Here is a 16,731-nt window from a genome sequence, read left to right as displayed (position 1 = left end):
AAGGAACCATCACATCTCAAGAAAAGTAGTTGCCTTTAGCTCCTGGTAAATTGTGAAGGTCCCTTTTTTCTTTCCAAGAGACTATGGTAGAATCAAGGACAAACCAGTAAAAAAATTAAGGAACCATTCCCCCTATGTTTTCAATCTAAAATCCAAATTGATCTTGTAATTCATAGAGAACAGAATATTTCTTTAGCTGTTTACCATTAATCACTAGTCATAAAATGCAAACAGGCAGACTGCATGTTGAACTGATCACACTCATATTTCCCAATTGCATCTATCAGCATTCCACAGCCAAACACCTGAAGCCATTCAGTTTTATACTGCTAAGATGCTCAGCCCATATTTTAGAGCCACAGTCCAACCTTCTCCTCCTTTATAGGAGTCCTACTGCTAGTGCTTTATCTCCTCCTTCACATCCAGCACCACTGCTTAGTGCATATTCACCACTCCAGTTGCCAACACAGCAACCAAGATTTGTGTCTTTCACCTGCCCTACAGCCACTTTCCTCTCCTCACCTGGACTCTGCTCTCCACACCTCAATTCTGCAATGCCATGTCTCGCTGTTTCTTTGGAAGTTGCCAGCTGCTCCAACAAGAGTTGGAGGCATTGGTAGCTAAGAGGAGAGATATAAACTAATCCTTTTGACTATCCTTTCACCCTTGCAGTTTTACAATCCAGTGTTTGCCCTATTTGGTACAAAATATTTATTTTTTTAATTATTGAAGCTGTTTGCTATTCAGAGACAGATTATAAAGACTGTTCCTTACTCTCAGAAGAAAGAGTCCAGTAACTAAAATAATGAGATGGGGTAGCTGCTCCTCCCCCTTTCCTATCCACTCCCCAGAGCCATTCCAAACTCCCCTCCCACTGTCAGTCCTACTCAAAGGCCGTGTTCTTATTTGAACATGAAAACTCTTCCAACACCCCATAGCATGTCAACTCTTTCCACAAACCCTCAGGATTAATGCTGCTTCTTCTCACACAATAAGGAAAATGCACCTAGCTTACTAAAGGCTGACAGACTGCAGACCAGGTAGCTATCTGCAAAGACTCAGCGCTCTATTTTTTAAGTATAAGGAGACTTTTTAACATTTTGAACTGTTTTACTGCATAGCTGAGGCTACCTTGGAGTTGCAACCAGATAATTTCAGGGCAGTTTGTTTTATCTTGAAGGCTCTTCTCAGTGGTGCCAAACAACAAGGCAAGAGGCAATGGGCAGAAAGTAATGCACAGGAAGTTCCACCTGAACATGAGGAAGGATTTCTGTAGTGTGTAGTGACGGCATACTGGAACAGGCTGCCCAGAGAGGGTGTGGGGTGTTCCTCACTGGAGACGCTCAAGAACCATCTGGACACAACCCTGTGCCATGTGATCTGGGATGACAATGCTTGAGCAAGGGAGGTTGGACCAGATGCCCCACGGTGGTCCCATCCAACCTGACCCATTTCATGAAATGCACAAACCAAATAATAAATTAAGCTTTAAATGTTAGTGTTTTATTTACAAGTATAACACTGCAATGAGTATTGATGAAATATGCTTTAATTTTATTCCTGAATTTAAAAAAGAAAGGGCATCCATCTAGACCCTGAAGATCACAGCAGTCTCTTGTAAACTTTAAGAAAGCAGTTGGAAATCAATTAGGGCACCTATTTCCAAAGAAAGAAAAACCCAAATGATGCTTTTCACCCCTCCAGTTCCACAGTGGTTAGTATGAACTTTGCCATGAGTTTGCCTCAAAATATTTTGCATAGTGGATCAAAACACTTTCAATATTTCCTATCATTAAATTGCTTTGAACAAAAAGATTTCCTAGACATTAATTCTTAACACTAGTAAGTAGATTTTGAACCTAAACATGTTGACGTTAAAACAATGGGGGGGAGGGAGAATTAAATCCTGGCATGTTAATACTCAAGAAGCTTTTGTTTTTCTTTAAATATACAACAGAAGCAAACAAAGATGCTGAATTCTGAAGTGAACCTACTCTAAACTTGCCTCCCTCACAGCAGCACTGTTGCTGTTCTATTGGTGATAAAATCTTCTCCTGTGAAATGCAATTATTAGTTTAAAACCCATTGAGCTGATGAGATCCCCCAATCCAAGAGGAATAGATTTCTTAACTACAGCTGTGACCAGCTGGCTGCTAAACAGAAAAAGGACTGCTATTGCCATCTCTGTGATGAGGCTCCAGGGGCAATGCTGTGGTTGTTGGCACCCTTCCTGAGGTTGAGAATCACATCAAACCAAGCAAAACCCTTTGTGACTGGAGACCAGTTTGTTTTTATGGACTAATAGGGTGGCTGCAGGCACAAACACATTGACTCCAGCTCCCAAAGACTGTAATTTAAAGTTATCTGTGATTACATGGATCTTCCATACACCCCACCAAACTATCTAACAAACCTATCAATACTTACGTTGCTCTTAACTACACTTTAAAATAATCAGTGTAATCTACATAGACTACAAGCACATATGGAAAAAATCAAGCCATTAGAGACTAATCTACACACAGTTCAAGAAGTAATTTAACTACATCAGTTAAATTTAGAAGCTGATTTATTTAATCATTGAACAGGCAACCAAGATTTAAACCTCATCTTCAAGCAGATCCCTGTGCACTAGCTGCATAATTCAGAGGGAAGTTATTATGATGCCAATCACAGAAAAGTTCAGAGAAGAGGCCAATGACTGCATTTATTTGCAGAAATGAACATTTCCCAGTCTCAGACAGTGATAACAAAGAATATTTCTATATGTGATGAGCATGCTAAGGCTCTCACAGTGCAGACACCAGTTTGGATATACAAAGAGAAGAAATTTGCTAACATCAAACCCATTTTGCCAGGCTGCAATTTAATCTAACTCCACGCAGTCAAGTCCAAAATGTAAATAAGTGCATATTGAAAAGAGTTTAACCCCAGACAGGCAAGAGCTAAGCCCAAATATTCAGCCTCTCCTAACAGCAAAATCTGATAGGAAACAAGAAAAGGCTCATCAAAAATGTGTGTACCTGAAGATGGAAATCTGTGATCACTTCTCTACCATGTTTTAAGTTAGTCTCTCCCAAAACCAGTTTCACCTCATTTTGGCTTTACTGTTTGCAATGCAAGAATTCTGCAAGACTTTTGCCTTTCTCATAGGTCTTTTTTCACCCCGGGAGACCACTGGGAAAACGCTGTCCTGCTAGTCCCCCCATCCACTGCTACGCAATTGGTGATCCACAGTTTTTGGCTGGTCAAGTAGTCCAAAAACCCTCCACCATTCTCCAGAGACTATTTCTCTCCTGCCCAACCTACTTTTCACATTCAGTCTGCCCCATTCTGAAAAGCTTCTTTCTTTCAGGGAATATTCTTAACAGTTTGCTCTAAATCAAACATTTAAGTTAATAAATAACTGTATAATTTACCAGCCATGAAGGTGAAAGGATACAGATTACATGACTGAAAAGTCAGACAGTACTGGCAAAAGTCTTGGCACATAAATTTGGTTTAACCCTGACTGAAAATATCCAAGCTGCTTTCCCAATAAAAGTATTTCTAAACACTGGAGTATTATCCACACAGCAATCACAAATATAATTTTAACATCTTTTTTCAAAACATGTAAGTGAATACACTGTATTTTTATTTGCCAAAATAAGTGTAAAGGTCTATTTCTTAGAATTGCTTGTATGTGATGACAAAAGAATTCTTCTGGTAGTCTACTGAATTGACAGCTGGGGCTAGTAAGCATCAGAGGCTGTTTTCAAGCCCTGCATCTGGCATTTCACTCCTCACTGCACGTTCTCTAACTTTCTTTGTGGAAGACACTTTTGTACTGTAGTGTTGTAGGTTTAATATAATATTTAATCTGGTGTTTTTATCAACCTGACAACTTTTGGGGGCATTTACATTGGCAAAACGCAGTAGGAAATGCAGAGAAGCAAGACAAGGCACAGCTATAATCCAAGTGACAAAATGAGTGACAATTTCAAATTCAAATGCCTTACTACACATGCAGGTGAATTAAGCTGTTGAAATTTTTTATTGACTTGAAAGTGAAATTCTTTGAATAGAAATTTAAAAAGAAAATACATTACATTTCTGTAGAAATCAATCATTATTTTAAATACAAGTTTCTCATTTTATTGATCAGGCATTTTCCAAATTGTATGTCCAATCTGAATGTTTCTGATACGTGAATGATCACTGTTCAATCAAAAATTAGAATTTGTTCACTAGAATTAGGTTTTAATATTTTTTTAAAAACTTAAAGGTTGATATTTTCAAGTATGTTCAGCATTGTGTTTAGACACCCATCAGTTACATTAAATTCCAGACTAGTTAAACACTTGACACTTCAATTAAACTCTACATGAAAGCTGGGCTTAAACTGCACAAAGAAACAGAGAATACTTGATAAAACTACACTAAGAATGAACAGCAAATAGCTCAAAATAATTTTTGAAGCTTTATTAATAAATATAACCAAGGTAAAATATTCCAAAACCAAGGTTCTTATTCCTGTAGTAACTAATTTCTACAGCTCCCTGTAAATAAAAGCAATGATGTTTCCATGCACATGAAAAGCAACTGAAATGTAACAGTGCTGTAACATTCACTGGTTCATTAAATAATAAGCAATATGCTAATCTAATAATTTAGTAGTGAATTGACAAAATTTTCAATATGTATATTTAGTTTACCCTTTTTTTTTCCTACAGACTACTTACTTTCCTTGAGACACTTCCTCCACTTTTGACCGTTACAGCAAGAGATCTTTTTTCCAAACAATTTCAGTATATAACCATTGATTTACCTTTCCATTTAATGGGTAATGCAAGAGGGGTAAAGGAGGAAAGAGTGGGTTTTCTTTCACCCTTCTCCTTCAAAAGCTGTTACCATAACCCTCCCACTCCTGTGTGCACCATATTGCTTCCTTATTCCTTCATTCCTCAAAACAGTTTCCTACTTGAAATTGTGAATGCACACGTTTTCCAGAATTATTCTTTTTCCTAACTTAAAGTACAATCTCTTTCAGAACATATATGCGGAAAAGCATCTCAAGTATCATCAAGCATATTCTCAGAACTCAAAACAGAAATGAAGCATAAGTGAATTTCAGCTGAGGGGGAAAGTGTGGCAAAGGATCATAGCCAGGGTTATAGACAGAGTCTATAGGACACAGCTCTAGGACACAGGAGAATAGTATCCTGAACAGTCTCCTAAGTCACTGCTGCATACTTTACAGTTTCTCAGAGACCTTGAAGCAAGGCTGGCCGTGGTTTCTGCCAAGGCAGCACTGCGGTGTGCAATGCTGGAAGAAAACAGCCTCTCCTACAGGTAGCTAATACTACTTTTAACCTCTTCCTTTCAGAAGGAAGAACAACAAATCTGCTCTTCAGCTTCCTCCCCTGCTCAAAAAGTTTCTCTCTCCCACTGGCAAATGCCAACAAGCTGCAGCTCCCTGTAAATACACACATGCATACATTTATCAGCTTTACTTATTGTAACAAAATTGTCTGCACCTTGCCAGGAGTCCTCCATTAGCACCCCCAGGTGTGTCCCACCTCTTGTATCACACCATGAGGAAACTGCTACTCTTCCAGCAATGCAACAGATAATCTTTATCTAAAGGTCCTTGGTGTTGAGTGTGGCAGCTGAGACAGATTGGGGGCAGGGAAATATTTCCCCACACAGCTAGTTTAATATCAATAAATACAAATCTTTTATTATCCGTTGCACTTTGATGCCAACAAACATTCAACTTCAGCAGATTTAGTTTAAATCTCTTAGACAATACATCAACAAAGTACAGATTATACAGGGTAAAAGTAATTAACAGATGCAAATTTATAAATCCAGTAGCTCATGAACAACCATGAATAAAGTAAATTTATTTCGGTTTCTACACAATAAGATTAGTATTTAAATGCTACCAGTCTCCTGGGTGAGCAATGCTTTTGACATTTGTTTCAGGGCCTAATACAGCACATCTTCAATATCACAAAAATATAAACCTCCTTCCCAAGGCTAACTGAAAACCTTCTGGAAAAGTTTCTAAAATTCATCACTGGTCTTCAGTTTGAGGGACTTATCACAGTCGTCCAAGCTATTTGTAACAGATTCACACAAATGCAAAGTAAGTGACAAGGAATTTCAGCAAGAGCTCTCTTGAACAACTTACCATTTAAAAAGGAGCGTGGAATATCCGTACTGTTTATGCCTTTGAGAAGACAGCTGTTCTCTAACTTCCTGGCACACTCAGGTGGCTTTTTCTGCAAACAAAGACAAATCTAACTTAATCTTTCAGTAACAGAATAATTAAAAATATGCATTAAAAGTGGGGCTCGGTTCAGTAATCAGCTGGAAAAAAAAAACTTAGTAAAATATGCATGAGTAGAATCCAGACAGTTTTAACCATTTTGTGCTAAATATTTCATGATACAGCTTAATTTTTTTCAAGGTAACAAAATAGCTTGTGTTATTTTATAATCAATTTTTAAATAGAAACATCAGCAGAGAAAGTAACATTTACCCACTTGAAGACTGCAGGGATGGAAAAATGATGTAACAGCCTACAGTAATGCACAATAAAACAGCAGTCTTAAATCCCTCTGAGATCCTTCACAGTAAATTAAATATTACTGAACAGAAACCCACTAAAACAGACTAAAAAGAAGCAATGAGAATCTCCTGCAAAAATAAAGTAATGAGATGTTTCCGTGAAAATATTACAGTTCCTAGCATCAAGAGAACACTGTGACTTATAGATTAGCATTTAGTCATACACGAAATTTTTATAAATTAAGGGGATTTGCAGTTAAGATATAAATGCCCTTTCTGCAAGAACTATATAAAAATGATCTCTAAAACAGATCACTTGCTTAGAGGAGGCTGATACTATTACCAGAATTTTAAAGAGGTGTCTCTATGCATTTTTTTGCCTAAATATTTTAGACAATTAAAATTTACAAAAGGAAAAAAACTTCTTTATCTCAAGGACACAATTATAAACCGTGACGTGTAAGAAAGAAAAAGCATCTAGAAGAGCAAAACACTTAAAGTCACCACACAGATTTCTCAAAGCCAAGACAGCAGTGTCCTCCTTGCTCACTGTCACCACCTGCCTTGCTCACATTCCTTCATTCTCCCTCCAAATACCACAGCTTTAAGGTGCCCAGACCTTGATTCCACTAACCACTGGTGCAATAACCACATATTCCAAATAAAATATTGTCCTCTAGTTAACTTGCTCACAAAATCTACCAGTTGGCCAAGGTCTTGGTCCTCACTTAAGTGTTTATCTGCTTAGAGAAAAATTAAAGGGACACATTATAAAGGCTCACATACATACAGTTCATTCATGTTCTCATTACCAGGACAGATGTACTAAATGGGGAAAGCTATTTGCCTAAGTTAACATAAGATGGATGTGGACCTGCTGTAGGGATTCCAGGAGGGCCACAATGATTATTAGAGGGGCTAGAGCACCTTGTCCTCTGAAGACAGGATCCTGGACAAGAGGAGGCTCCAGGGAGATCTTACGGCAACTTCCAGTACCAAGAGGAGACCAACAAGAGAGCTAGAGATGGACTCTTCACAAGGACTTGTAATGAAAAGACAAAAGGGAATGGCTTTAAACTGAAAGAGGGTATGTTTAGGTTATATATTGGAAAGAAGTTCTTCACTGTGAGGGTAGTGAGACTGGAATGGGTTGCCCAGAGAAATTATGGAAGCGTTCAAGGGCATCTTGGATAGGGCTTTGAGCAGCCTGGCCTAGTGGAAAGTGCTCTGCCCATGGCATTGGAACTAGATATTCTTTATGATTCCTTTCAACCCAAGCCTTTCCGTGATTCTGTAAGCGACTTCAACCAGCAGTGATTTAAGTATGCCTGTGGCTCAGGAAACAGTAAATCTGCTTTAGAGCAAACAGCACTACATTAACAACACTATGGAACAGACATCATCGAGCACTTGTGGTACAAGGTGACTGGAACTTTATATAGATCTTAAACCCTCCAGTACTACCAAGGGGTCTGAGAATGTGTTTACACATTACAGTATCCTCAGCAGCAAAGGCACTGCAGGAAGTTCTCAGTTCCCCACATGAGTGACACGTTTTTGTCCACATTCTGCAGTTTACTTCCATAATTTACATTTACACACTGTCTGCAGTGCTGCACTACATAAATAGGATCCCTGAATCCATTTTGTGATGAAAGAACTCCTCACTCAGATCAACAATACAGAACCTATAAAGGGATTAAAGGGATGGAAAGAAAGCTGAGAACTACCATGCCATGAAGACAAATCTCAGCTTTCACAGTGAAACCAAATCAACTATCTTGACGTGTATTTCAGTATAAATCCTTACCTGGCCAAATAAAAACATGAAGATGTAGTCAATGTCAAGCAGTTTTAGATTATTTTTTTTGCAAGCAGATTTTTTATATTTTTTTAAATAGAATATTGAAAAAGGCCCAGGATAAGCCAGAGACAAAGTGTTGGACTCTCTCTGAGTTCCACATTTAAGATACATAGCTATGATGAAAACACAAGATACAGAAAGGAAAATATGTTTTGGTACACCACTAACAGTCCAGCAATACCTATCTACTGCCCAACTGTGAAAACACACACATTCCCTTTTGAATGGATTCTTTCTTTCCCATAAAATCCCCAAGAGGGAAAAAAACAAAACAACAAAAGCATTATAAAAAGATGCTTACTCATTTTCAAGAACATCACTGACTCCTCTGCCAAGTGCCCCATTTGACACATTCACTGACTAAATTACAGGAAGTACTAAACAGTTTCAACAGAATAAGAATTTAGACATGCAGAATGTGTAATACTGACTTCTGGTAAGAAATTTACATCCAGCTGAATTTTGTTTAAAATCGATGTTTTAAAGCTTTCTAAACAAAACTCCAAGAAATGAGACTATTATAGGCAAGCAATTTGAAGAACAAGCTATATGGCACACAGAGGATTACTTCAGAAATCCACAGGAAAAAAACATAAAGGATTTAATGCAATACATAACTTTTACACAGATTGAGGATTAAAAGTATCCAAATGGCAGGTCATCATGAAAATGGTGAAAAAAGGATTTTATTTTGAAGTCTGCTTTCTGGGGTAGGGGGAGGGTTTTTTAAAATATGTTTTCATATATGGAGACCCAAAGTTTACCACTATAGTTTGAATTCAAGTAACTGCATTACCAATGCACAGAGACAAAAAAGGAAGTGGTTTAAAACTTCAGTACTGGGTTGCCTTGTTAAATTTGTGCATGTATTTAATCTTAAAGTATGAAATTCAATCTTAGAAACTACTGTAACTCTGCAACACACATTTGGAAAACCCAGACAGGTTCTGAAGCCTTCAAAGAGTAGAACCACACATCAATTAGTGGTTAGGTCCCCCTTGATCTTATGTACTTCTACAGTGGGATGGGGGCTTTTCTGTAAAAGAGCCATACAATCAGTTACTTAAAACTGAGGGGCCTCTTAGGAGCACATCTTAAGCAGCTTTTCTAAGATTGATCAAGACAACTCAGAAGTTTCTTATTTTAAACTAGACTATCTTTAAATCTCTACTCTAAACTAGATTGTTCCATATCCCAGTCTTAAGTTCGAGCACAGAACAGGAGCAGCATAAAGACATGGCAACTCATGTTTTCCAGGTGGTCTTTAACTAAAGATTCACTCACTGTTGTCTAATCCATGAGCCTCTGCAGCATCCAGAAATGCAAAATTACTTGGGATAAACACTGTACTTGGAGTGCAGAGAGCAACCTGCCCTTTGACAAGCCCTCAAGGGATACTTTCCCACTCTGCATCTTCTTGAGAACCACTCTGACAGTCAGACTTAGTCACCACACCCAGTGTGTCCTTTGCCACCAATTCCATCCAAGGAACAAACAAGTTCAAGTTCTGGAAATTTTTCTTCAGAGCACAGGCAGATAAAATAAAAAAATCCAACCTGTGTGGAGTACTGGATGTCTCTTTTATTCCATTTGACTCGCTGGATTATGGTACAAATATTCACTACTTGACTGAGTATAGCAGTCCTTCAGTACTGGACAGAGGAAACCCATCTAAACAGCAGGCTTGCAAAATCCTAAACATCCTGTAGAATTTATCTGAGGTTAAACACTTGATCTTCAGAAATTTTGCTATCTACAAAAGCCAGCCCATCAAGCCTACAAGCCAGCCAGTAACAGCAGTGGCTTGTCAGACATTCTTTGCTGGCTCCTGCAGGACCATCCCTACATCTATCACCTCTTTGGTGTCTCAACAAGAGGCCTGCCCAGGACTACACTCTCTTCTTATAGTCAGCACTGACTCTTTACTGCAAATGAAGCCAAACAAAGATTATACCACAAATTACTAGTACCAACCACAAGAGACAGGAAGTAGCTCTCTTGTCTTTGATCCAAAAAGAGAGGGTTCTTCCACCACCAGGAAAGACAAAAGGCCAATACCTCTGAAAAGGAGCAGATTTCAGATGGGATATCAATATCAAAATGTTTTCAAACACTTGAAAAGGTTTGCTGGCAGAATCACCATCCCTAAATTCTTCACAGATAACAACCCTAATATCACAGTACAAGTCTTCTGTACTATCAGCCTGCTCTTTCTCCTAATACAGCCCTGCACTGTAGTAAACTCCATAGATTTAGGAAAAGCACCATGGAGGATATGAACAATAGGAATGCTGAAACAGCAAAAGAAAATTCCTGTTTTCCTGTCCTCCACCCTTTAACCTATCTCTGTAACCCTATAAGGCAATGTCATGTTAACCCCTTACCCATTGGTCAAGCTTGGATCCTTTCCAACCCTATAAAAGAAGCATACTGTACCCCATTAGTTGAGAAAGAAGAAGAGCAGAGACCCTTCACGGACCTCCCCAAACAAAGCCATCTTCGTGGAACAGCCTGCGCCTTCTCCTTCTCCTCTCTCTCCGTCTGCTGCAGCCTCCAGCCCAGGGCACCACTACCTAGCAAGCAGAGCTGAAATCCTGAGAGCTTGCAATCACTATAGAGCTGATAATCACCATGCTTGCTAGATGGTAGCCCTGCGGCCTTGGCATGAGAGAGCTAGCTTCGGGCACCCGGTCCCTGCCCAGGGACTGAGCTCCTGAGCCCTAGTGCTCTGCTTTATAATAACGCCATTATGAGGCTTTATTACTGCACTCTTCTCCAGAAGGTCAGAGTACACATCCTTACAGAATAGCAAAGAGCTCCCTCCTAGCTCCACTCCTAGCCTGTAGAGATGTCTCCCTAATGCTTCACAAAAGGAATTCGGATGCCTTTACTCAAGTGGATCCCCAATGTCATGTAACAACACTAAAAATGGGTCATCCTCAGCAGACAGCATCTCTAATTTCAGTTGTTACCCACCCAGCATTACATAGCACAGTTTTTCAATTACTAATATTTAAGAATATGTTTCTCGAAATAGAAAAGTCCCTTAAACTGCACTTTCTGGAGCATTCAACCTCATTTCTTGTTGTTAGCAGGCACTGCTAAAAAGCATGAACATCTAAGACAGATGCTTTGTGTAAGTACTCCAGACAGAAAACCTGTGGGTTCATTAAGGGGATTAGTCCAAGGCTAGGTGATGTGACTTTCAAGTTAAATGCTTCATTAAAGTACCTGAATTTGGTGACAAAAATCAATCAAAAAATATTCTCAGGTCATGAACAGCCAACATTCAAATCAAATAACAGATTTCACCTTGTGCTGAACAAGATTTAATATTTTCTTCACTCCTACATCTCCAGAAATAGCAGAGGCTCAAGCAGGTTGTACTCTACAGTTTCATAATGTTAGAGAGAAGTGGCAGAGTAAGGGAAGCATGAATCAGCACAGGCCACAGAACCCTGCTGAAAAGCATTAGCCAAAAATACCATATATACACACACACATAAACCACAAATGAGACACCTCAAGACTGAGAAATGAAATCTAGTAGGTTTCAGAATGTCCAGGAACAAAAGAAAAATTAAACAGAACTGATGTGGTTTTTAAAAAGTGGAAAAAACATCACACCAATAAAGAAGTGCAACAGGGAAGAAGGCAGCACCAACGTCCTACTAAACAACTCAGCACTGCTGTAGCTGACAGCCAACTTCAATTCCATGGAATCAGAATTATGCAGATGGTCACAGCCTGGACCAAGCAAGCAGCTGCTCTCTCTAGCACACCCCATTCAGGGCCAAAACATATTTTTACATCTGGATCTAGCTGAAAGCAGGAACTCACATCACTCCATGGCTAATTTCCCCACAGCATGGTGGTGAAAGAGAAATGAAAAAACATAAGAGCACTCAGATTTAATGTTTGGAGAACAGAAGGCACATCCTCACCTTAGCAGACAGAATAATGCTTTGTGATCTAGAGCTGGGTAGATATATGGAAAAAATTCACCTTCCCTGTTTTTATAGCCTCCTAAAAGGCCACATCCTTTGTTAAAAAACCACAACTGAGATATGAAGCTTGCTTCCATTGGGAACTGCTTTATGATCCTTTAAAATGGCTTTTTAAAGTATATAAAGAGCAAGAGGTCTAAAACAAAACATTGGACTTGTGGGAGATGATTAAGTGACTGCTGGGGTGAATTAAAAACAATGTCATTCAGTGTTTTTTTTCCATTACAGAATTACAGAATGGTTTAGGTTGGAAGAGACTTTAATGATCATCTTGTTCCAAACCCCCTGCCATGGGCAGAGGCACCATCCACTATCCCAGGCTGCTCAGAGCCACTTGGCTTTGAACACTTCCAGGGATGGGGAATCCACAACACCTCTAGGCAACTTGTTCTGGTGCCTCACCACCCTCTGAGTAAAGAGCTTCTTCCTATCCACTCTCTTTCAGTATAAAGCCATCGCCTCTTGTCCTGTCACAAAAAGCCTTCTCTTCCCCAGGCTGAACAGCCCCAGTTCTCTGAGCCTGTGTTCACAGGAGATGTGGTACAGCCCTCTGATTATTTTCATAGCCTTCCTCTGGACTTGCTCCAACATGTCCACATCCTTCTTAGGTTGGGGGCCTCAGAGCTGGATGCAGCGCTGCAGGTGGGATCTCACAAGAGCGAAGCAGAAGTTGAAAATCACCTCCCCCAACCTGCTGGTCAGGTGGCTTCAGTCACAATACTGATGGAGCTGGGGCTGCCCACTCCCAAGATGGAAGACCGTCAGTGTGGGAACAGCGAGGTTCCATTTATGGCAATGAAATTCTAAGGGATCAGCTAAATATTTCCAATTCCATGGGGAACGATGGGATTCATCCCAGAGTTCTGAAGGAGCCAGTGGATGCTTCAGCAGCACCCCTGTCCATCATCTACCAAAAGTCTTCAGAGTCGAGAGAGGTCCCTGCTGATCCAGATCTAGTTTTACTCCAATTTACAAGGAGGGTATGAAGGAAGATCCAAGAAACTACAGACCTATTAATGGTCTGTAGTCTCAGCTCTTGGAAAAATCATAGAAGAAAAGATTATACTGGGTAATACTGAGAGGAATTTAAAGAATAATGCAATTATCAGGCACAGTCAATATGGATTCACAAAAGGAAAGTCATAACTAATAAGCTAATTTGGTAACCTTTTCTGATAAGGTCACAGATCTAAAGAAGGCAAGGCAGTAGATGCCTCCTTCTGGATTTTTAGGAAAGCTTTTGATACTGTCACAGCATCCTTCTGGACAAGCTGTCCAGCTGCAGGACAAGCAGGTTCATGGTGTGCTGGGTGAAGGACTGGCTGAAGGGCAGAGCTGAAGGGCTGTAAAGTGAAGGGGGTACAGCTGGTGACCGGTCCCCAGCACTGCTCCTCAGGGGTCAGTTCCAGGGCCACTCCCCGTACTTCCCAACCATCTGCATGAACGAGTGCAGTGCACCTTTACTGAGTTTGGTGGTGATACCAAACTGGGAAGTGCTTTTGGCTTCCCTGAGGAACAGGGAGATTTGTGTAGGGGGATCTACATAGATTGGAACACTGGGCTATGATTTATAGAATGAAATTTAACAAGTCCAAATGCTGGATTGTGCACCTGGGACAAAGTAATGCCAGACAGAAGTATAAACTGGGAGAGGGATCTGGAGTACATGGTGGGCAGAAGCTCAGTCTGAGTCAGCAGTGAGCCCTGGCAGACAAGAGGGCAAACCCCATCTCAGTATGCATCAAACAGCATCACCAGCCAGGCAAAAGAGGAGATTGTCCAGCTGCATTCAGTGTTGCAGTGGCCTCACCTCAAGGACTGTCTACTGTTCTCAGGTGTACAATTTATGAAGGCTGTGAAGGTGCTTGAATGTGTCCAGAGAGGCTCAACAAAGCTGGAGAAGGGCCTGTGAGGAAAAGTTCTGTAATGAGTGGCTGAGGACTTGGGGTTTGTCTCGTTTGGACAAACAGAGGCTGAGTGGTGACCTTACTGCTCTCCACAGCTTCCCAAGGAAGGGATGTGAAAAGAGAAGGATTGAGCTCTGCTCCTCGGGCCCCAGTGACAGGATACATGGGAATGGTTCAAAGCTGCTCCAGGCGAGGTTCGGGCTGGACAGTAGGAAGTGTTTCATCACCAAGGGAGGGGTCACGCACTCAAACAGGCTTTCTAGAGAGGTGGCTGATGCCTCAGCTCCTGACAGTGTTTAAGAGGCATTTGAATAACATCACTAAGGACATGCTTTAATTTTTGGTCAGCCCTGAAGCAGTCAGGCAGCTGGACTGGACAAATGCTTCCAACTGAAATACTCTGTTCTTATAAACATCTTTCTCATATGCACATACTCATGTGTGTATGTAGCTAATGCTGTAGTTATTTCATTTATAAAGCCTTGTGTACCTACAGATACAGATCTCTCTATAAACATAAAACCAGTATGTTTTATCACTATGAAGATATTTGTGAAATGTGTAGGGTTTTCCCCCAATTTTAAAGTCTCAAAAACCATATAAATTGTTTTCAAACAGACAGAGGTATCATACAGATTAATCATTAAAGAGCCACCATTTAGAAAATTAAAACTCAGTGCAATTCAACAGTTAATGACTCCTTACAGCTGACCTATGGGGTTCAATCAAGGACATTATTATGTAAAGAAATAAGGTGGGTGAGAAGGGAGGGACAGAAATGAAAGCTTTTTAACAGGTGAAACTTATGTATTGAATTATTCCTTATTTCATCCCAGCTGGAAAGCTGTTCTGGAAAGAGACTGGCATACTTGAGCATTAGCTACATGGTTCAGGTCTATCCTAGTTTCTCTAGGGGTTTTTTTCCTTCCCTCCTCCTGTTTTTAAAGGGCCAGATGCAACTGAGTTTTGTTGGTTTCTTTTGGGTCTTTTTTGTTAAAAACATTTTTATTTATAAGCCAGTTAAACTAAAGCAGTTTTGCATGGATCTGTGACCTCAAATCTCACTCAATGTAGAGGAGCTTAGCAGTTTAGGAAGATCAAACAAATCACCAAAAATCCAGAAGTATGTGAAATAAAGTCCACTTTTTCTTTTGAAAAGAAGGCTGAAGTGGCTTAAAACAATCATGCCTGCTGTTACCATGGGATTTTTATGGTTTTAATTAAGACCTGTTTTCATAAAAAGGAATTTTAAAATACTTTTTTAACATGGGTAATGAAAAATACCGACTTCATTATCCTAATCACATAACCCATCCAGGTCATCTACTGCCTTACCATCAGATTCAACACCACACAGTTGATACTAACTAAAGAGACTAATTTTACCTGTTCCCACTACATATTCCCATAAATTAAATCCTTCAGATTACTTCACTATGACATTCGCAGCCATGTTTAGTATTTTTTACTGGGGGGAAAGAAGAAGAGGCAGTCAGCTACCACAAACACAGCATCTTACAAAGTAATTTCCATGAAGAGATTTAGAAACAATAACTAAGATATGATGTGACCACAAAGAAAACCTAAATTACTTAATACATACAATATATACATCTCAGACATCTCCATAATAATGTGATTGCAGGTAAATTATCCTATTCTGGATTGGTTTCTTGTCTGCATCCTTTCCTCAGTCTTCTAACAACCAGAAAATACCCATTTCAATTTTGCCTTCCTCTATTTACATTTTGAAAACTATAAATAATTTAGATTTCCAATAATTAAATACAGATTCACATCATGTAAGATGCAAAATATCTTGATTTTTGGGAAAAAAAATAAACATTTAATGTGGCAACTGGTTGCTGAAAGATATGGGCTGCCAGTAAACATGCAAGAATTTTTTTTCATTTGAAGAGCAGCTATTCTGTTTAACCCTATGTAGGCAGGAGTGGAGGCAGAGGATGTCACAGGAAAGAAGGGATGCCATGTCCCAGGGCAATGCCATGCCTGCCCAGGCAGCAGTTGACAGCTCCAGAGCAATGTGTGGCTTACATTTGGAAACGGAAGCAATGACATTCTGGATATTACTGACCACTTCATTCTGGGATAGGAAGAGATAAAAGACAGCAGGAAACCCAGCACAACTTCAAATCCACCTCTTCCCACCTCCATATAAAATGCAGAAACCACACAATGCTTTGAAGAGTAACAACTCCACTTACCAGAGGGCAGGACCACAGCTGCACAGCTGTGACACATGGTTTCCTCTTTCCCTCTTTATTTAACAGCTGCTTGGTGCTGGCCAGAGAGCAGTAGAGGAATAAAATACAACCAAACAGGGAGGCTTAGTTAAAACTACTGATACGCAGTGCATGAAGCTTTTGTTCAAAGA

The 16,731-nt window shown here is 39.8% G+C and overlaps 1 protein-coding gene across 2 annotated transcripts in view; it reads right to left on the bottom strand.

Moving 5' to 3' along the window:
* Positions 1-16,731, bottom strand: part of WASF3 (WASP family member 3) — a 65,942-nt gene that overhangs the window by 40,295 nt on the left and 8,916 nt on the right. For both annotated transcript variants that reach the window (XM_066544850.1, XM_066544851.1), the window contains exon 2: positions 6,179-6,269. The gene's annotated coding sequence lies outside the window, so the exon portion shown is untranslated. The remainder of the gene's footprint in view (positions 1-6,178; positions 6,270-16,731) is intronic.

The sequence above is a fragment of the Molothrus aeneus genome, chromosome 2, assembly GCF_037042795.1.
Source record: "Molothrus aeneus isolate 106 chromosome 2, BPBGC_Maene_1.0, whole genome shotgun sequence".
Classification (NCBI taxonomy): domain Eukaryota; kingdom Metazoa; phylum Chordata; class Aves; order Passeriformes; family Icteridae; genus Molothrus; species Molothrus aeneus.
Note: the sequence above shows the minus strand (reverse complement) of the source record. Positions and strands in the feature narration are given on the sequence as shown.